The following is a 22534-nucleotide window of genomic DNA, read 5'->3' on the forward strand; positions in this document are numbered from 1 at the left end:
GTGCATGGCACATTCTCCAAGATAGATCACATACTGGGACATAAAGCAGCCCTCAATAAATATAAAAGAATCGAGATCATACCATGCACACTTTCAGATCACAATGCTATGAAACTCGAAATCAATCACAGAAAGAAGTCTGAAAAACCTCCAAATACATGAAGGTTAAAGAACACCCTACTAAAGAACCAATGGGACAATCAGGCAATCAGAGAAGAAATTTAAAAATATATGGAAACAAATGAAAATGAAGATACAACAACCCAAACTCTACGGAATGTGTTGAAGGCAGTCCTAAGAGGAAAGTACATTGCACTCCAGGCCTATTTCAAGAAATTAGAAAAAGTGCAAGTACAAAATCTAACAGCGCACCTAAAGCAACTAGAGGGAGAGCAACAAGAGCACCCCAAAACCAGTAGAAGAAGACAAATAATAAAAATAAGGGCAGAAATAAACACTATAGAAACCAAAGAAACAGTTGAACAGATCAATGAAACCAAGAGTTGGTTTTTTGAAAAATAAACAAAATTGACAAACCTCTAGCCAGGCTTCTCAAAAAGAAAAGAGAGAGTGCTCAAATAGACAAAATCATGAATGAAAATGGACTTATTACAACCAACCCCTCAGAAATACAAGCAATTATCAGGGAATACTATGAAAAATTCTATGCCAACAAATTGGACAACTTAGAAGAAATGAACAAAATCCTAAACACACACGCATAGACCAATATCTTAAGGACAGGATGGTTTTCCTTTAGACTTCCTTTTACAAAGCATATGGACCATAAATCAGGCTTTTGGTTTGAAAAGTTTAAGAACAGTCATGCTGACTTGGAAAGAAATCTAAAATGGTTTCCCTTGTGTATAGGGCCTTTAAAGAATTTTTCTCTCACCAGAATAAACTCATCTGTAGCTTAATATAGATACAGACAGTTCCATATAAAAATCTTAGGGGTGCCTGGGCCACTCAGTTGGGTAAGCATCTGACTCTTGATTTCAGCTCTATTTATGATCTCATGGTTCATGGGTTCAATGACAACAATGAGCCTGGTTGGGATCCTGTCTGCCTCTTCCCTGCTCACCCTCTATCTCTCTCTCAAAGTAAATAAATAAACAATAAAAAAGAGACATCTTTTAATTAGGTATGTATATATAGGTTGGAATACCTGCATATATTCCCTTGCATTGTTTGCTGAGCACATTTAGCTCCCACATGTAAGTCTTCAATACCATTTTCTATTAAATGGAACAAGGAATTTTTGAAGAAATTGCTGACAATAGGGCTGAGACAGTGAATAAGGATCCAAGATAATCTTGAAATATCAGAAAGCAAGGTAGTATCAAGAAATAACAAAACCCACAAAGATGGAATCCTGTCAAAGGAAAACAGGAGTCAGTGGGAGCACTCTCAACAACCAAGCAGGAATGAACAAGCGGCCAAACACTATATTCTAGAGTGTAACCAACACCCTAAAATGACTACCCAGGTATCCACATGGCAAAAAAAAAAAAAAAAAAAAAAATTAATTCCAAAGGAAACCAGAGGCCCAAAATGGAGTCCCTTGTGTTTTTTTAAATTTTTAAAAATGTTTCTTATTTATTTCTGAGAGAGAGAGACAGCGTGAGCAGGGGAGGGTCAGAGAGAGAGAGGGAGATACAGAATCTGAAGCTGGCTCCAGGATCTGAGCTAGCTGTCAGCACAGAGCCCAATGTGGGGCTCGAACCCACAAACCATGAGATCATGACCTGAGCCAAAGTCGGACGCTTAACCAACTGAACCACCCAGGTGCCCCTAGAGTCACTTGTGTTTAAGAGATGCAGGTCTGCAAATCAGGGTTTGCTGTGTAGGTAACCTAACTGAGGTTTCACACACACACACATACCCCCAGGTGACCTTTAATCAGTCAACCTGGAAAATGTACTGAATGCCCCTCTTTGGTCCCCTTGGAATGGCAACCTTGCCTAAAACAATGCAGCCTTTGCTAATAATTTTCCTTTTTCAATTCCCTCTCTGCCTTTAAAAACCGTCCCTTCTCTGCAGTTCAAAGGAGCTCCTTTCTATTTGCTAGATGGGATGCTGCCCAATTCACAATTGTTCAATGAGGCCAGTGTGATCTTTTAAATCACTTCCTTGCATTTTTATGAGATTATTTAGTTTTTTTTAAATATTTTTTATTTATTTCTAGGAGAGAGAGAGAGACAGCGTGAGCAGGGGAGGGTTAGAGAGAGAGGGAGACACAGAGTCTGAAACAGGCTCCAGGCTCTGAGCTGGCAGTCAGCACAGAGCCCGATGCAGGGCTCGAACCCACGAACCGCGAGATTATGACCTAAGCGAAAGTCGGACGCTTAACCGACTAAGCCACCCAGGCGCCCCGAGATTATTTAGGTTTTTAACAAATGGGTTGAATAGAATCTTCCTAACAGAATTCCAAATAACAGATGTAGACACTCCATTAGGGAGGTGGAGCTAACTCCCCTCCTAAATTGTGGGCTCTACATGGTGTCTTCCTGCTCAAGAAGATACACCATATGCATATGAGAAAGAGCAACTTCACTGTGGGGAAGCTTGACAAACACTGCCTTGGCCACGTGACCAAGGTGAGCACAAACAGTGGTTAGTGGCCATCAGAGCGTGTTCCCTTGATATTAAGTGATGACAGAGCACTTTACCTCTGTGATCTGCTTCCTCAAAATCCACAAGCCCAGTATAGTCATGAGGAAAACACCACGTTAATTCCAGTGTGCGACTGTCTCCCAAATACCTGAGCACTTTTCCTCAATGCTACCAAGGTCATTGAAACAAGACTAGTCTTGTCACAGCCAAGAAGAGCCTAAAGAAACATGATGACCACATATCGGGTGGTGCCCTCCATGAGATCCTGGAGCAGGAAAAGGTAGAACAGAAGGAACTTGAAAAAGTATGGACCTTAGTAAATAGTAACGTATCAATATTTGTTCATTAATTTTGACAATTCTGAAGAAAAATAGAAGAAGAGGAGACATTAAAGGTGAAATAAGAGAAACCTATTGCATGAGACTGGAAGCCTAGAGGAAATGAGTGATTTCCTAGTAAACATGCATATAAACAAAATGGACCCTAAAATAAAAGAAAAATAAGCAGGCCAGTTGGCCATCCAGGAACCTTTTCCTCCTGCTGGTTCTACTCTCACCATTCTGGGGTTTTCCTCTCCAGAGACAGAGAGGAAACAGAGTCAGAACTGTTCTGGAGGTCCCCTGAGACCTGACCCTACCCACTGTCGTCGTCTCCCCAGCCATTGCCCACCCAGAGTGGGCAGTGTACACAAGGAGTCTCAAGGACTGTTGATCCTGATGTGTCAGCCAGCACTTTTCAGATGGAAAGAGACTGGACACACTTACTAAAGTAAAATAGGTTAATATTTTTTAACTGATGAGGAAAAATAATACTTTCAAGAGGTAAGTTAAGAGTAGGTTTGGATAGGGGCGCCTGAGTGGCTCAGTCGGTTGAGCATCCAACTTCAGCTCAGGTCGTGATCTCACAGCTTGTGGGTTTGAGCCCCGCATCGGGTTCTGTGCTGACAGCTCAGCGCCTGGAGCCTCATTCCTGTTCTGTGTCTCCCTCTCTCTCTGCCCTTCTCCCACTTGCAATCTCCCTCTCAAAAATAAATAAAACATAAAAAATTAAAAAAAAAAAAGAGTAGGTTTGGACCTCACAGACCTGAGAGTTCATACTCTCACAGTGTGACATGGACCCTCTCCAACATTTCATCCTGCTAAGTGTCTTTGGGGAGGCCCCATTCATAGGCACAGTCTCTCTCACTGAATCTGGGCCTTCCAGCAACTCCAGGCTGATACACACTCACTATCCATTCTACTGGGAAGGGTTTCTCTTTCCCATAGGATCCATGAAAAGTCATAACTTTAAGTGTCTTTGGCCTGGTGTGTGTCACATCCTCATCCTTGAAGTCATCAGAGCACCCAGAGGACAGAGCATGGGGGTGGCTATCCGATTCATCGAGGTGAATCAGATAATAGGGACTGCCTTCTGAAACTGCTTGTATGGGAGGCAGGTGAGATATAGTTCCCAAAGGCAAGCTGAGTTGCTGGATTTGGACATGAGAACAGATGCCTGGTTGGGAAAGCAGCAGATTCCATACCACTGATGGTCTACTAACAGCTGTGGAATCTGCTGTGCCCAAGGAAGGAAAGGGTTCGCTTAGGATCAGGGTCTACAACCACCTATCCAGTGCTCTTGCTGTCCTCCCAAGATAGTAAGATTCTCTTCCAACTGCTGAAAAAGCAACTTTATTGTTGGTGGAAAACTCAAGGCCCTGGTCCTTGCGTCTCAGAGATGGAAAGGCACACAGACCTCACTTGTGTCCCTGGGAGGAGGGAGACCAGGGGTCACACCTGTCCCTGGCCACATTAATTACCCACTGCCAAAGAACAAATTGGCCCAGTTTCCAGTCTCTTTTCTTCTTTTCAAAGAGCAGAGACCAAATGCAAGGAAATTAGTGCTCAGTGAAGCAGTGGGAGACTCAGGGATTATTCCACAGCACAGAATTCACACGTGGCAGGCTTTCTGGAGGCCACGGTCCTTGGGTCATGCATATGACTCTCTGAGACCATGCAGCCTCAGCGAGAAACTGCCCACTGGAAGACACAGTTGCTCCTATATTCTTGATTCTTAACAAGTATGGATTTCAAAGATTTACATTACAACGGAGAGGTCAAGGGACTGCAAGTCTGTCATAGACTCTGGGTTAAAGTTCTCTCTTGTATAGCAAGGATGCAGGATTAAAAAATAGGAGAGAGAGAGAGAGAGAGAGAGAGAGAGAGAGAGATGGTTAATTTCCGGAAAAAGGCAAGAGCCCCAAATAAGGGCCTTTGCCCTGTATTTATTAAGATCAGGAGGCTTACAAACGTGATGGGCACATTTGTAAGACAGAGAAGCTGTAAACATCAACTTATGGGCATGAGGGAAAGGGGAGTTTTTAAAGATATACAGTGTTTGGGGTTTGGGTCAATATAAAACAAATTCCTGGCACCGGGTTGACGAGCAGGTGGTTGTGAACAGCAGGAAAGAGAAGCTGTGTCTGTTTATCTTAGCTAGCCTAGCGGATAAGACAGATAGGGCAAAACACTTTAAGGTTAACAAGGCACCTTTTCTTTTGTAAATTAGCTCTGTACTGGGCAGTATCACCCACAGCAGCACAGTGCAGCAGTCTATAGCCTTACTTACCTAATTTGATCCTTCTTTCCTGTGAAAGCAGTTTTCTGCTATAATACTAAATTGGGGGACACTTTGCCCTGAATACCTAATCTTGCTTACCCCATATATCTTTGTATTGGGTGCCTTTGTGCCCGTTCCTCTTTTGGGGCCTTTGCCCCTCCCTCTCTATCCTGGGGGCTCTGCACACCCTCCCTATTCTTGGGCTGCCTTTGCACCCCCTATTCTTGGGGTGCCAATCTTGTTTATCCACACTAAGGTGTGAGCATTCTATGGCTTTGTATTTCTTTATTCCTTGTTAACCCACTGATGTAAGCCTGGGAGGTTCCTAAGTTTATTTCCCACCCAGGAAATATGCTGTATGGCTGTTGTGGCCAAAGCCACATTCAGCATTTGGAGGGTTATTACCTCTCTTGACAGGCTCTGAGGCTATGAGGGAGGAATTACTTGTCTCAACCACACAGATGCTGGGAATAGAAACATCCTGTGGGTCTATCTACACTGCCAGTGGTCCTGTTAATTTGCCAAGAGCACAGTCAGCTCAGTAATTAGTCATCGGGGTTGTTAGGACCTGAGCTTCTGGACCACAGATGCCTTCCTGGATGGTCAGAGGTCAAGGGCTGTCCTGTCTGAGACTTGACTGTCTACTGCTGGTGGCTTGGATGGGACGAAGGACATAGCCAGTGCCAAGAGGCTTCTACCATTCCACAAGAAGGGCTGCACATGGGGGCCAAGAGGATGTGACACCCAGACCTGTGTAAACCAACACATGTCCGTTGAGTGCCCTGTGGGTCAGGGCTGTGCTGAAACCTAGGACTGCCCAGGCAGAATGTGGCCAGCAGCACCCTCTCCAGCTGGGAGGGTGGAAGAATCCTGTAGAACTCTGAGGCCCTTCACAACCACTGACTGGGTTTGAGTTGGATCTGAAACAGTCAGTGACATTTGACTCTCCTCTTAGTACCCAGGACGTTCCAGCTCAACTTCTGATTCATGTATGACCACAGGTGAGTCCTGTCTAACCTGGAGGGCCAGAGAGATGGAAAAGGGGGAAGAAAGACTGGCCCTGATCTCAAGCATGGCCCTGACTCCATAAACCTAACCATAAAATCCTAACCCTAAATCTAAACCACATTTTGTTTACACTTTCACCGCTGATGGATATTTACATGGTTTCTACATTTTTGGCTATTGTTAATATTGCTAGGGATTAGGGTTAGGGTCAGGGCTTAGGATCAGGTTTTGGGTTCAGGGTTCAGATTCAGGGTTGGAGTTAGGGGTCTGGGTTTGGACTCTTAGGTTTAGGGCTAGGGGTTCAGATTGGGGTTTGGGTTCGAGGTTCAGGGTTCAGGTTAGGGGTTAAGCTAAAGGTTAGAGGTTACAAAATTTCTTCAGGTTGTCATCATAGATACAAAATTTCTCCCCAAAGGATCTAAATCTGAAATTACTATTTACTCTGTGTGTCATGAACAGGTTCAGAGTTAGGGTCACAGTAACTTCCTAATGACAGGATTCTGATGCTAGAGTTGGACAGCTACACAGAGGCTGCCCCTTGTCTCAAACACACCCTTTGCAGAGAGGAATGAACTGGTGCCAAATTCAGGATCATTGTGTGATTCGTGGAGGTAGAAACCAAAACCAGGACTCATGGAATATGAAACAGGAGATGACCAAGTCATTGACTTCTTATTCTTCCACAATAACAAAGATCAAGTTTGGCTCCCAACAGAATCTTATAATATTCCCCAGGAAGGTCTATGGTACTATTGACATAGAATGAAGAAACGCTTTTTAAAGAGAAAGGAAAAGAGTTTTATTTGAGCCCAAGTTAGGACAGCTGTCAAGCATACACAATATTCACCAAGAAGAGAATGCTCAAGGGAAAGAACATTTGGTGCAGGGTTATATGTTTTTTCAATAGAGTTACAAATCTCCACGATGAAACATATTCCAGAAAGTTACAGACTTTATCTTATGTTTTTAGTATGTGCAGGGCTATGTGGCTTTAATCTTACAGGAACCAGGGATGTTTCTTTTTCTTATCTTCTGTTCAAAATGCTCCTTTGTGGTTTTTTGTTTGTTTGTTTTGTATGTTTGTTTAATGAAGCAGATATACAGTGTATGCTCAGGGAAGAAATAGAGCCCACGCTTTGAAGTTCTGTCAAATCTTTTTGACCTTGGTAAATGTTAAAGTGTAGCTTCCCTGGGGAGCCCAGGAGCAAGGCCCACAAACATTAACAGCTGAAAATTTCCATTATCATTACTCACCACTGGTACCAAAAAGGGCCCCCTCCCCCTGGCTTAAACTAATCACAGGAGGGTATTTATTTCGATGTCAAAAATAAAATTGTATTAATAACTAATTGGATGTTTCAGTGTACAGTTTGCAGGGGAGCCATCAACATTTTAAATATGCAAATACATAAAACACAGGCAACATTGTAACACACTGCTCACTGAAATACCAACTATAAGGAGACTGACAGAAGTAATAAAAATATATCTACTATTAAATTCAACAAGCACCCTTTATGGGCACTTTATGGGGATACCTATCCATAAGGTCTAACATCTAGCCATAAGGAATACACCCATTAAGATCATGAGTGACAACAGCCTGCTGGACCTTGTAACCACACCGTCGCTTATCAGAGGTTTATAATACACACTCCAACTGCTAGAGACATACTTCCCAGCAACAGAAGGGGACACGCCCCGTCACCCCAGTCATCAACTCTTACAGGAACCTACATCTTATAATCCTGCTCCTTGGAAATTCCAGCCCTTAGAACAGTCACAGAAACCATGCCCATACTTAATAAAAAAGGCAGGCTTCTTATCAGCCAGATGCTACAGATTCACCACCACTCTCGAGAAGGAACTCCACAGTGGACTCCAGATCTGTCCTCTTCCCAAGATTACAAGGTGCATACAAGGTATGGAGGTTCCTCAAAAAATTAACAATAGAACTCCCCTATGACCCAGCAGTAGCACTGCTAGGAATTTACCCAAGGGATACAGGAGTGCTGATGCATAGGGGCACATGGACCCCAATGTTCATAGCAGCACTCTCAACAATTATCAAGACATGGAAAAAACTTAAGTGTCCATCAACTGATAAATGGATCAAGAAGACGTGGTATATTTATACAATGGAATACTACATGGCAATGAGAAAGAATGAAATCTGGCTAGGTGTAGCAACATGGATGGAACTAGAGGGTGTTATGCTGAGCGAAATAAGTCAGGCAGAGAAGGACAAATACCATATGTTTGCACATATAGGTGGATTAGGAGGAAGTTAATGGAGGACGAAGCGGGAGAAGAAGGGGAAAATAGTTGGGGAGAGAGAGGGAGGCAAACCATGAGAGATTCTTGAATGCCAAGAACAAACTGAAGGCTGAGGGGGATGGGGGAGAGGGGAAGGAGGGTGATGGGCATGGAGGAGGGCACTTGTTGGGATGAGTGCTGGGTATTATATGGAAACCAACTTGACAATAAACTAAGGAAGAAAACAAACAAATAAACAAAATAAATATTGAAATAAACTTTAAATTTAAAAAAACATAAGAAAGCAAAAAAAATTTAAAAAACATAAGAAAATAATAAACTTTAAAAATAAAAGAGACAGAGGCGCCTGGGTGCCTCAGTCCATTAAGTGTCCAACTTGGGCTCAAGTCATGATCTCACGGTTCATGAGTTCGATATCCACATCGGGCTCTGTGCTGATAGCTAGCTCAGAGCCTGGGGATTGCTTCAGAATCTGTATCTCCCTCTCTCTCTGATCCTCTCCTGCTCACGCTTTCTCTCTCTCTCTCTCAGAAATAAATAAAAAAGGGGGCGCCTGGGTGGCTTAGTCGGTTAAGCGTCCGACTTTCACTTAGGTCATGATCTCGCGGTTCGTGGGTTCGAGCCCCGCGTCGGGCTCTGTGCTGACTGCCGGCTCAGAGCCTGGAGCCTGTTTCAATCTGTGACTCCCTCTCTCTCTGACCCTCCCCTGCTCACGCTGTCTCTCTCTCTCTCCTAGAAATAAATAAAACATTAAAAAAAAAAAAAAACGTAAAAAAGTAAAATAAAAATAAAAGAGACAGCAGAGGAGGGGCAGAGAGAGGAGAGAGAGAATCCCAAATAGGCCCCATACCCAGAACAGGGTTGGACACAGAACCCAATGTGGGGCTCTATCTCACAACCATGAGATCATGACTTCTTGGGGCTTGACTTCACCATGAGATCATGACCTGAGCAGAAATCAGGAGTCCAAACGCTTAACCAACTGAGCCACTCAGGCACCCCATCCCTCAGGTGATTTTAAAAGTGCTTTCTGATTCATTAAATAAGATGATCAGTCGCAGTTTGGGAATTCACTGTAGTTTATGTGGCAGTGATACCCAGAAATGGAGGTGTGAATGTGACTGTGTGAGTCTGAGTGCATGTTTACTTTCAGTCATAGTAGTTAAGTAGAATAGACCTTCTCATGATTACAGAAATTTGATTTAAATGGCCTAAAACAGGGGTGCTTGGGTGGCACAGGCGGTTAAGCATCCCACTTCAGCTCAAGTCATGGTCTCACAGTTTGTGGGTTCGAGCCCCGCGTCAGGCTCTGTGCTGGCAGCGAGCTCAGAGCCTGGAGCCTATTTTAGATTCTGTGTCTCCCTCTCTCTCTGACCTTCCCCTGTTCATGCTGTCTCTGTCTCTCTCTCAGAAATAAATAAAACGTTAAAAAAATAAAATAAATAAATGGCCTTAAACAGTTCAAGATGGTTGAAAGCAGTAAATACTATAGCTTTCTTGCTTGGCATTCACTCTTTACCTTTTTTCTTTTAAAATAAATTTAGATAGCATTAAAAAGCATCATGGTACCTCTTTTTCAGGAAACCAAGATGCCTCTGAAAAATATGTCTAAGCAGCTTTCCCTTCCTCTGTTGCCCTCTGGAAGCAAAGATAGATCCACCTCAAGCAAGAAAATATTTCCCAGAGCTTCAGCTGTGTCTTCACAGCTACAGCTCAGGTAACTTCCAAGTTCCATGTTCCCTTCTTTTTCCAAATCATGTCAAATCTTCTGAATTATGTAAGCTTCTTCAATGGAATGCTTTAGTCCTGAGAGGGCTTGCTTCCTGAGGAGTAAGAAAAAAGCAGTGAATCAACAGGTCAGTCTAGACAAAAGTTGTAAAGCCGAACATCACACTACAAAGTTTTGGCCCTACAGTCTTTGGTTTTGTGGCATCTACTGCATTTTAAAATTTGAAAATAAGTTGGGAGCCTCAGAAAAGACAGTTATTATCTGGTTTCTGTGGCAGAACAAACATCTTTCTCCCTTAGGCCTTTATCTGGACTTCTGAAATTTATGTTTGCTTCCAACTACTCATGGAACAATAAGAAGTTATCTTTAATGTTGGCAAGGGCAGGGACACCTGGGTGGCTCAGTGAGTTAACGCAGCTAAGTTTGGCTCAGGTTGTGATCTCATGGTTTGTGAGTTCTAGCCCCACGCTGGGCTCTGTGCTGACAGTGCAGAGCCTGCTTAGGATTCTCTCTGTCCCACCCCCTCATGTTCTCTCTTTCTCTCAAAATAAATAAATAAGTTAAAAATATATATATATATATATATATAGGTAAGGCCAGTGCTAACTATGACAGAGCTGGACAACAAACTAAAAACAAGACAGGCAGTCAAAATAAGTACATGAAGGCAAACAGGTTCCACCCTTTTCACACATGAAGCTCTCTGAGAGGCCCAGGGGCTGGCCTAAAGACAGAGAGGTCTTATAGCTACTCCAGCCACTTGTTCACCTAAAATCCACTCTCAGTGACTAGAGAGCTTCCCACATAGTCAAAAAAGAAAGGAGCAGATAGACCAGAGCATCCCAGCTTGCTCTATCGAAGCTGCAGGCTAGATCTTTGCAAAGGAGGAGACATAGGCTTCAACGGACTTCTACAGAAAACCCTGCTGGTATCAAAGACAAATGTGAGAACTGTAGCTATCTGAACTTGTTGCTTTGAAATTGGACAATGTTTATTCCTAATTACAAAGAACAAGTTATCATTCTTTCATAACAATACTAACATCACTAACTTATATATCCCACGGGAAAGACAGAAAACCAGAGGGACCTAAATCTTGGCAGCCCTGTTGTTGAAATGAAGGACTAGATGTGACTTAAGAGGGCAAAATACACCAGCAGGTGAAGAGCAGCTCTTGACAATTCTACACTGACAAACAGAATGCCACAGTTACCACGTGTAAATGTCTATATTTCTAAGTCATTTTTATGATGTTCCTTGAGATGTACATTAATGCTCTAGTTTGAACTGGAAATTTTAGTCTGCCTTTTCCCGACAAAAATTCTGCATGATTTTAGACCTTCCATTGACAAACTGCACTATGTTTGCAATTGTGCTTCTGTGTAGGCTTTGAGTACACACACAGGTACAGCCTGTATCTTCCACTACAGACACTGAGGTGATCACTTCTTGCTGCAATTTTAGTTCTCCTGTATCTACCCACTCCCTACTTCAAGTATGCACCCTCGAATCTAGCAGGAGTTGAGAAAACACCCAAGTAAGTTACGAAGTATGTGCTAAATAGGAGGCTTATAGTGGACTTTAAAAGTCTGTAAGGCCTAGTTTTAGAATAGGATTTTATGAGGCTAATTTCTGCTTTCTTCGATTACTTCAAATTTAGGGCAATATATTGCCAGACTCTAAAAGACCAAGATCTCAATAACTGGGCATTCACTTGAATTATCCATATAATCTATGATAGCTTTGTTACAGAATTTCAATTCGAAATAATAACAAAGGGTGTTTTGCTGTTATGTTGTCGTTTCTGGAGAAATGTTCAATAAAATGGACCCAATCTCAATCTACATTTGGCTTCCAAGAGTTGCCCTATGCTAGAGGTTTGTTTATTCAGAGTTCTGTTGAAACAACTAATTCTAACACCTGAGGGAAAAACAAAGTACCACAGCTGTTCAAATTCTGGCCTGCAGCCACCAAGAACCTTGTTTCTGAAATTGGATTTCAAAACAGAAGACAAAAAAGCTCCAAAGAAGCTTCTTGGGGCACCTCAGTGGCTCATTCGGTTGAGCGTCCATCTTTGGCTCAGGTCATGATCTTGAGGTTTCTGAATTAAGCCCTGCATCATGCTTGCTGCTCTCAGCACAGAGCCCACTTTGGAACCTCTGTCTCCCTCTCTCTCTCAAAAAGAAACATAAAAAAAAAGAAGCAGCAGCAGCAGCAGCAGCAGCAGCAGCAGCTTCCTAAATAACAGAAACTCAGAACTCCAGTGCTCCAGAGGCATCTGCACACTTGGCAGCCACATCCAGACCCTAGGGACTCCCATCTGCAGACAGCAGAGCTCAGAACAAGTATATGTCCGCAAACAGTTCACAAATTGACAAACCACCCCAGGAGGGCAGATCTTCAGTAAATGAAGAAATAATAATCTAGTATCTTTCTACAAGTCTCTGGTCACTACCCAGTTCTTTAACTGGAAATTGTGTGATGTGAATGACAAATTACACTACCTTCCAGGAGAGGCCTTCAGGGTAACAGTAGTAAGAGTTGAAAGTTATCAGGGCGCCTGGGTGGCTCAGTCGGTTAACCATCCAGCTTTGGCTCAGGTCATGATCTCATGGTTTGTGGGTTCAAGTCCCGCATTGGGCTCTGTGCTGACAGCTAGCTCAGAGCCTGGAACCTACTTCAGATTCTGTATCTCTCTCTCTCTGACCCTCCCCTGCTCATGCTCTCTCTCTCAGAAATAAAAACATTTTTTTAAAAGTTATTTTGGTAATACTGTTACAGCAGCAACACTTGAAATTATTACAAGACTTTTAAAATACAGACCTAGGGGCGCCTGGGTGGCTTAGTCGGTTAAGCGTCCGACTTTTCGCTTAGGTCATGATCTCGCGGTTCGTGGGTTCGAGCCCCGCGTCGGGCTCTGTGCTGACTGCCAGCTCAGAGCCTGGAGCCTGTGTCAGTCTGTGACTCCCTCTCTCTCTGACCCTCCCCTGCTCACACTCTCTCTCTCTCCTAGAAATAAAAAAAAAAATTAAAAAAATAAAAAATAAATAAATAAAATACAGACCTAAAATGAGAAAAACAGCACTACATTTACACCCATACTGAATTTCACGGCATAACTTCCTATTAAAGGTAACAGTCTAAAAAGTTAATAGGTAAAAATGGGGCGCCTGGGTGGCTCAGTCGGTTAAGCATCCAACTTCAGCTCAGGTCATGATCTCACGGTTTGTGGGTTTGAGCCACGCGTCAGGTTCTGTGCTGACAGCTCAGAGCCTGGAGCCTGCTTCGGCTTCTGTCTCTCCCTCTCTCTCTGGTCCTCCCCAACTTGTGCTCTGTCTCTGTCTCTCCAAAAATAAATAAATGTAAAAAAAAAAAAATTTAAAACAATGTATGGATTGTATTTCTGTTAAGGCTGAAGACTTTTTCACTGTTTATTGGACATCTATGTTTCTTCTCTTGTAAATAAGCTGTTTGTCTTTTGTCTGTATATTTAATGGGGCGTTCAACTGTCCTTTTTCACAAAGAAAGTTTTGTTATGTTAAGAGACAAAAAATTCATGTCAGTTTGGACTTGGGAGAGTGGGAACTGTTCGCCTAGGTAAAGGAAATTTTCAACTTTTAAGGTTTGTGGATCCTACTCCGGGCTTCCCAGGGAAGCTATACTTAACATTTACCAAGGTCAACATGACTCAGCAAAACCCCAAAGCATGGGCTCTATTTCTGCCTGTAGAACACACTATGTCTGCTTCGTTAAATAAAATAACAAAAAAGGAGCATTCCTAACACAAAAGATAAGAAAAAGTAAGAAAATTCCGATTCCTTTAAAGTCATAGAGCCCTGCATATACTAGAAATTAAAGTGTTCTTTACCTCAGAAAATATAACTTTTTTATGTAAAAAATGTATATAACCCTATACCGAAGAATGTGTATCACGGGAAGCTACCCTAATCTAGACCGGAATAAAACGCTCTTTTTTAAAGAAATTCTAAAATGTTTGTTCATTTTGCCTTACAAGATGAATGGTCCCTCCTCCCTCTTCCAGGAGTGAGTTTACAGTGTACCTTGGCAGGTACAGTCTTCAGGCCCAGGCAGTTGCCTTATAGTTTTAAAACCTTCAATTGTGCAGTTTTCTTTCGAAGCGACTCAATCTAATCACAACCAACGGGTCACTCTGCTACACAAGCAAAAATCTGCAAATTCCCTAAAATGTGTGTCACTACTTAAATATTAGAAGTCAGAATAGTCTGAAAAATCACAGAACGCAAAAAAAAGAAAAACCCACAAAAACCCCACAAAGCCCCCCCGAAAAAAAAAAACAATCACAGAACGCAGAGCCCTCAGTTCCAAGTGAATGGGAGGACAAAGCAGAGAACAGACTGGAGAATCCTGCACTGAGGACGAGTGGACGCCGACTGCACAACCCAGAAGGCTGCGGGTTCTACGGCTACAGGTCGGTCCACCAGGCATTCGCGACAGCGAACCTGTGACGCCGGGCCACCTACGTGTGCAGCACCGCTTCCGCCGGCCACTCCAGGTCTGCGGGCGTGTTCACCTCAAGAAACCCGGCAGAAGCGAGAAACAGAAAGGTCGGGCGACCGTAGGCCGAGACTCGGCCGGAGTCAACAAGGAACAGGACCACTGAGGCCGCTCAGTCCCTCAAAGTAATCCGCACTGCGGAACCAACCCAGGCCGGCGCCCGGGATCTTCCGCGGGCGGGACAGAACACGTCACTTCCGGAGGCAGGGCCGGCTGCTCCACCCGCCGTCGTAATCCCAAAGGGCGCCCGGCGATCTGCGACCTGATTGGGCCGCGCTGGAGGGCGCGGGACACCAAACCAGCTTCCCATCAGCCCTCACCGACCCGTCCCGCGGCCGCGCGCACGCCCGCGCGCCCGCAGCCCGCGCCTGCGCCGCGCCGCCATTCGGGAGGCCGCCGCGCCACAGGGCCTTGCGGAGCAGCTGGGTACCGCTATCTCGGCACCCGCCGTCTTTCGCGTGTCTGGACGCCGCCGAGGCCCACCGGTGAGGAGCGGGGCGGGGTTGTCGCCCGGGCCGGACCCCCCCCCACCCCCGCCAGGACCCGGGTCCGAGGATCCCCGCCCGGGGCGTGCACCGAGGAGCGGCCTGCGCCCGGTCCGCCGGTGGGGTGGGCCTTGGGGGCGGGGGCGGGGGGCCGAGCCCCGCGTTCCCTGGAGGAGGCGGGAAACGCTCTGCGGGATGCAGCGGGGAGGTCGGGAACCGGCTCCGGGAGGAAAGCGTTCGTTCCGCTTCAGGCCAGGACGCAGTTTTCGCTGCCCCTCGTCGGCGTGGGCTTTTGTCATTGTTGCTGCTTAAAAATGAGCTGGGCAACCCAGAGTGGGAGACACTTAATCATGTAGCTGGGAAGGGGTTAGTGCCCATAATATGTAAAGAACTTCTACAACTCAACAACAGAAACAACCTGGCTTAAAAAACGGGCGAGGGATACAAATGGCCAATAAGCACGTCGCAAGATGCTCCACAAGATGCTTCCAGACCTCAAAGTTAGGAAAATGAAAACCAGAATGAGGTACCACTTCACACCTACTAGGATGGCTGTCATCAAAAGAACAATTGCAGATGTTGGGGAGGATGTAGAAAAGGTGACACACCCGTGCACTGCTGGCAGCCACGTGAAGTGATACAGCCGGCAGCTGTGAAAATACGGTCAGTGGTTCCCCAGATTTTAACATAGAGTTACTGTAAGACCAGCAGTTCCGCTCCTAGGTTTAAATTCCAAAGAACTGAAAGCAGGGACACAAATATTTGTACACCAGTGTTACTGGCAGCTTTATTCAAAATGAGCCAAAGGTGGAAATGCTCCAGATGTCTATCAACAGATGAATGGAAAGCAAATTGTGGAATGTGGTTCATCCTTAAAAATGAATACAATTCTAATAGTGAAATAAGCCATACACAAAAGGACAAATGTCTGATTCCACTCATAGGGACAGAGAATTGAATAGAGATTACCAGGGGCTAGGGGGAGTGGGGAGTTACTGTTTAATGGGTACAGAGGTTCTCTTTGTGGTAATGAAAAGTCCTGGAAATGGATAGTTGTGATGGTTGCACCACATTGCAATATACTTAATACCACTAAATTGTGCTTTTGAAAATTGTTAAAATGGTAAATTTTGTTGTATTTTACCATAACTTTTTAAAATGTGCGGGAAAAGGCAAAACCGTGGAGGCAGTAAAAAGATCAGTGGTTAATGAGATGCACAGAGAATTGTTACAGCTGTGATACTCTGTCCAGTTCTGTAATGCTAGGTTTGTGACATTGTGTGTGTGAAAATTTATAGACTGTACGGCAGGTAGAATGACCCCTAACTAAACTCTGCACTTAGTGAGTAATAATAACATATCAGTATTCTTTCCTTGGTTGTAACAACTGTTAATAGAAGTTGTGTGCAGAGGAGGAAAGGAGGTATATGAAAGCTGAAACTTTCCATTCAGTTTCTTCTTTAACCTAAAATTAAAAATAAGGTTGACTACTTTTTAATTAATTTTTAGGGTAAAGAGCAATGCTAGTGGATATATACTAATAGAACCCGATTAGTTGTAGCCATGCTGCACTTAATTTTGTACATTTATTTTTAAAAACCATCAGAATGTTTTTAAAGACAGCCAGTGGTGTTAGACTTTAAGGAAGCTGTTGGATAGGAGATAAGCGTGATGTGTGGACTGGCAAACTGCTAATGATGGAACTTTTTTTAAGGGACTGCATGTAGTCTGTAGAAGCAGAAAGTAGGATGAGCGAAACCTTTGTAGAGTTACTTTAATCCTTAGGCGTAGAGCTCTGAAATGTAGCCTTGTGGAAGGGGAGAGGGTCATGTAGGGAAGCTAGAAGGAATCTTTGTGTCTGCCCTCTATTCAGGAGCTGAATTCTGGACTCATTGCTGTAGCATCCCCATGGGAAAGACCTCATGGTGTTACAGCAGAGATCCAGAATCCAGAAATCAGGATCTTCTGTTACTTCCTTATACTGATCTTTGACTTACAATTAGGGAGGGCTCTTACCTGGCAGAGCAAGTCATTCTAGTCCATGATTGAGTAGTTTGTAACTCTGCTGGCTTCCACTTGCTGTTTCTAGGACACTACCTATTAATCCATACTTCTTCCACTTTTGAAGTTAATCAATTTCTGTACTCCCACAATACATGTTTTTAAAGACTGCCTACCATCCTGGTTGCTTTCTTTTGCATGTTCTCCTGTGTTATAAACCCAAAGTGTCCTTCCTGCCCAGAGCTGGAGACAGTGATCCACTGGGAGATTCTGTCCAATGTAGAATGTGGAATGTGGGTTTTCTGTACATTCATCCTAACTGATTTTGTTCATTATATTATACTGGCTTGTCAAGATCTTAGTAAATTCCAGTGTATTCGTCAAGATGTATTAGAAAGAACCTGGATAGATGGCAGAACTTTAATCTGGTCCTTTGTCAGATGCTGATTATTTGCTTCATCTTGAGCAACTTACTTAATGTTTAGGTTTGAATTTCCTCAGCCATACATTGAAGTTTTTAAAGTAGATGATCCCTGAGGTCTTTCTGCTCTAAGTCCCAATGATTCAAAGGCTACATGATCACTCAGATCTCTTCTAGTTTTAAAATCTTGTAAATCTAAGGTCAGGTCTCGAGTCTTCATGACAGGATATTTTAGAGGTAACAGGCACCTACTTTCTGAGCATATACCATGTGCCAGGGATGTGCAAGGGCTGCAGGGTGAATGGGTAGTCCCTTCCCTCAGAGAGCCAGACTCTAATACTGCCAGAGGGTGAAGGCTACATTGGAGGTGTGCCGGGGTGGGAGTGGCCACTATTTAAGGAGTAATTCAGTGTGAGGGATAAAGAAACTTGCCTGATGGCTGGGTGGCAAGAAAGGGAGTGTAAAGAACAGGCAATGCCTGTGCGAAGGTCTGGAGGCTTGGTTTGTGGGGGAGTTACAGATGGGTCAGTACTTAGTCCAGTCAGGGGCCAGATGGATCGTGAAGAGCTTTATATGCCTGGTTTTGTCTGCTGAGTGCTGTCATACCAGCTGAAGTGGGATGGTGGTCTCGAGAGTGCTGTGGTTAAACACAAGTATTAATTCTGTAGTGGATTTTAAAGTGGAATTAGACATGGGTGGCCTCATGGGTAGTATCCATGGTCACCTTTGGTAGTATTTCATTAAAGCAGGTGTTCAGCTTATTGGATTGGACCCCTGTTGCTCTGAAGGGGGCAGGACAGCAAGAGAAATAGGCATAATTCTATTGCAGGGCGACAGATGATCACAGAAATGTAGTTTTGATTATACTTCATTTATTTTTTTTCAGGTCCAGCTTCTCATCTCTGTATCTCTGTTCTTCATGTACCATAGGCTTTTTTTCTGTAGTTAAGTCAGAAAGCCATGTAGCCTTGCCTGCCCTTTGAAGACAGACTTTTAAGACTTCTAGGAAGATAGCAGGTAAGTCTACCAGGGAAAAGCATATTGGTCTTTATTTCTTCCCTGCTCCAAAAGCACTTGTCCTGGATTTATAGTTATTCTACCAGTTTTACTTTGCATATGTTCTTGCTTTTTAACGTTTAGGAGACTATTTTAAGATGAGAACATTTTTGAAAAGTGCTTAAACTTCTTAAGGAAAAACTGCTCATAAAGGTATATACACTCATATATAACGATGCAGGAATGTGTGCTAGATATGCGTTTATACGGTAGAGTTTGGGGGTTGAGAAGTGAATTTTGTACCATTCTTTTTAAGTTTTTTAAAAAAATTTTTAACATTTACTTATTTTTGAGAGGCAGACAGATCATGAGCAAGGGAGGGGCAGAGAGAGAGGGACGCACAGAATCGGAAGCAGGCTTCAGGTTCTGAGCTTTCAGCACAGAGCCCAACACGGGGCTCGAACCCACGAACTGTGAGATCATGACCTGAACCGAAGCCGGACACTCAACTGACTGACCCCCCTCAGACACCCCCTTTTTAATTTTTTAAAGGGATTACTAGAGTATGATATGAGGCTTGGGAGTAGGCAGGTTTGGGTAGCAGGCAATTTGAGATTGGCCAGAAAAGTTGGTTATAAGAAGAGGAAATAGGAAGGGGCAGGTGGGAGAGCTGGGGACTTTTAAAGTGTGAGGAGCTTGAAAGGGAATGGGATGGGTGAGGTACTGATTGAGTGGCACTAGATGAAGAGTGGAAGAGCTGATGATTTAAGAGGCAGCAATGAAATACCGAAGGAGTCTGTCTAATCACACAAGTTGAGGTGGCTGGAGGCTGTTCCAGGCAAAAGCTGGCAGACTTAGGCCAAGTGGTACTCATCAAAGACAGACACAGACTCATTTACAGAAGCAGCTGTAAAATGTAGAGTGAGTGTACAATTTCCGGAGAGGCAAGAAACAGAGATACAGCCGATGGAAAGTAGAAATAAGGAGAAATAGTGGTAGAGCTTTGCCTATAGAAAGGATCCACAGGACTTGGATAGTAGTTGGGACCGGGGGTGTGGCTTAAGAGGGGACATTCTCTCTACTGTTGCACTGTGTCTATTTATGAGTTGTGCTTTTGTTTTATCCTCTTTTTCATTTGGTAAAAATTTCCTGGCAATAGAATATTGTGCTCAGTTGTTTCTGTGGGAGTAGAAGGAAGTGCTCTATACCCTTATAGTTCATAATCTGATCCCTGTATTATACACTTACTGGGCTTGTTGATAACTTCTGTTTTATGGGTAGTATTGGTAAAAGTTGGTGAGTTAGCATATAGAAAATAAAGTTGTTTTGTTGATGGGACTGTATTAGGCGAATAGAGGAGAGAGGTCGTTAAGTAAGATACTTCTCCTACTATATACCAGTTTCTTGAGAAGATGGGAAAAGTTTCCATAATTTTGTTTAATAAGCTTACGAAAAGTCATGAGTGTAAAAAGCCTCTCTTCCTGTCATGAGCGGGACCTGAGTATATTTGGAATGAGATACTGTGTGTTCGTCAGCCATAACTTTACCAAGGTCATTTGGGAAATATTTATTTACCAGAAACTGAAGTATTTATTAGAGGGTACCCTTGTAGTTTCTAATAAAATAATAAGAGATAACACTGAGTACTAGCTCTAAACATGCTACAAATTACCACATACATTTTAGAGTCCAGGAAGCTGTAGAATAGAAAAGTTTAGCAACTTATCAAAAGCCGTATAGTGGAACCAGGACTCCCTCAAGCCCAGAGGCCCTTAACCTCTGTGTCATAATAAATTTGACATAGAAGATATTATAATATAATGATGTGCTATAATATGTGATATACCCCATTGTTTACTATGAGCATCCCTTGACTGTTCATTAGGGCCACTTATTGCCAGGTGGGATTATTAAGATAAATCTTCCTATTCTTTTAACATTCTTCTAGTTTTATGAAACATTGGCCTGAGGTAAGCCTGCATTGTCTTTCTACATGTTTTACTTGCCAAACATGAGATCATGACCTGAGCTGAAATCAACAGTTGGACACTTAACTGACTGAGCCACCCAGGTTTCCCAGAAATGTTCAATCTTTTAAATTTATGTTTTAGAAATTATTAAAGAGTGATCCTGTGAAGATAAGTAAGTGTCTCTAATCTGTATGGTTTTCTGAGGACCGGTAACATGGAAGGAATTTACTATTAGCACAGAGCACATTGCATGTCCTTTTTGGGAAAGGATGGGACATGCTGTAATGGGAAAAGACTTTGTGTTCCATTTGGATAAACTGTGTATGTTACAGAACTGTTTTAGCAGTTGTTCGTTCCCATGCTGAGGGGAACACACCAGATAGAGCTGGTAGAGAGTAGGATAGAGTCCATTTGGAAGAACATGGGACTCCTGATCTTGGGGATATGAGTTTGGGGGCAGAGATTACCTTAAAAAATTAAGAAAGGAAAAGAGTTCAGAATAGATTCATAAACACAAAATTTAGTAAATGCTAAATGGAACGTTACACATCAGTGAGGAAAAGGATTGCAGAGACAACAGAACTGTCCATTTAGAGGGGAAAAAATAAGCTGAAAAAATGGGCTATCCCACTCCTTATACAAAACAGAGTAAAAATACAAATGTAAAAAAAAGAATGAAACCATCAAAATCGTAGGAAAAAATAATATAGACCGCTATAAAAGTAATGGAGTGGGAAAGCATAATTTAAAACAGTCATAAGGAAAACCTTTTTTTAATTTTTATGTGAACCAGTTGTGTGTGAAAAAAGAGCGCACACACACACCATAACTCGAGATGTGATAAACTAGGAAAATATCTTCAGTAGAAGGACTGATTTCTTTTATGCAGAGACTATTTACAGATAATTAAATGGACAGAGGATATTCTACAAAAGAAATACACATATCTAATAAAAAAAGGGGAAATGTTCACTCTTTCTCATTAAAGAAAAACTCCTTAAAACAATGGTGAGACTCCAGTTTTCACCCAAGAGGTAGCAACGATTAGAAGTTAATAATAGTATTGATGAGGGAGTTGGGGAATTGTGCCTGAACTGTTGGTTGGTATGCAATACTACTGTAACTTTTTGAGAGGAAGGTGAAATGTATCAGTTTTAAATGCAAAGAGCCTTTGACCTAGGTAATCCACTTGTAGGAATTTTCCCTTCAGCAATACCCTCATATTCAAGATATGTACAAGGAAATATAGTGCTTCCTCTATGTAAAAATGTCCTAAAAAATGCTTACCATAATTCAGCAGAACTCCTGCAACCTGTACCTTCTCTCTCTGTAGAAACATAAAAACTTGGCCCAGTTCTGTTTCTAGAATCACCAAAACCTACTCCTCTTCTCACTTTACCTAAAGCCTCAGGAGCTTGGTCTTGTATCTCTTGAGCCACCTTCTCTTATTTAAATTAAAGCAACTTGCAGAACAGTGTGTTTAATATCCTATTTGTAGCATGTCTTTGTGAGAGATTGTGTAGTCTTAGAACAGGTAATACAGTGTCAATACCTTGTTCTGCATGAATGAGTATATTTTTTACCTCTGAGCTTCTGTTACTTTTCACCATTCTAGAAAACTTGCTTGTTTAAACTTTTAAAAAGTCGTAATTACTGGCAAGCAAGTTCTATACTCAAGGATGTCCTCTATCTGAGTTGCCCTCTGCTAAGCAGACACCTTCAGCATCATTCAGGATCTGCGCTTGAGCTTCTTTCCTTGACAGCCTTTCCTATGTTGCCCTTCACACTTACCTTTGCAACTAGTGTTAGCACCATAGTATAAGACACCTCTTTAAACCCAGGTGCCTAGAAAAGCAGGGGACAGAAAATAATTCATTTTAAATGAAAGAATAAAATA

General features: G+C 42.9%; 1 protein-coding gene across 2 annotated transcripts in view; it reads left to right on the forward strand.

The window, feature by feature from the left end:
- Positions 1–15133: 15133 nt before the first annotated feature.
- Positions 15134–22534, forward strand: part of CHAMP1 (chromosome alignment maintaining phosphoprotein 1) — a 30751-nt gene continuing 23350 nt past the window's right edge. For both annotated transcript variants that reach the window (XR_005526305.1, XM_039221628.1), the window contains exons 1-2: positions 15134–15249; positions 18558–18688. The gene's annotated coding sequence lies outside the window, so the exon portion shown is untranslated. The remainder of the gene's footprint in view (positions 15250–18557; positions 18689–22534) is intronic.

Source organism: Hyaena hyaena, unplaced genomic scaffold, assembly GCF_003009895.1.
Source record: "Hyaena hyaena isolate Hyena2069 unplaced genomic scaffold, ASM300989v1 scaffold_992, whole genome shotgun sequence".
NCBI lineage: Eukaryota > Metazoa > Chordata > Mammalia > Carnivora > Hyaenidae > Hyaena > Hyaena hyaena.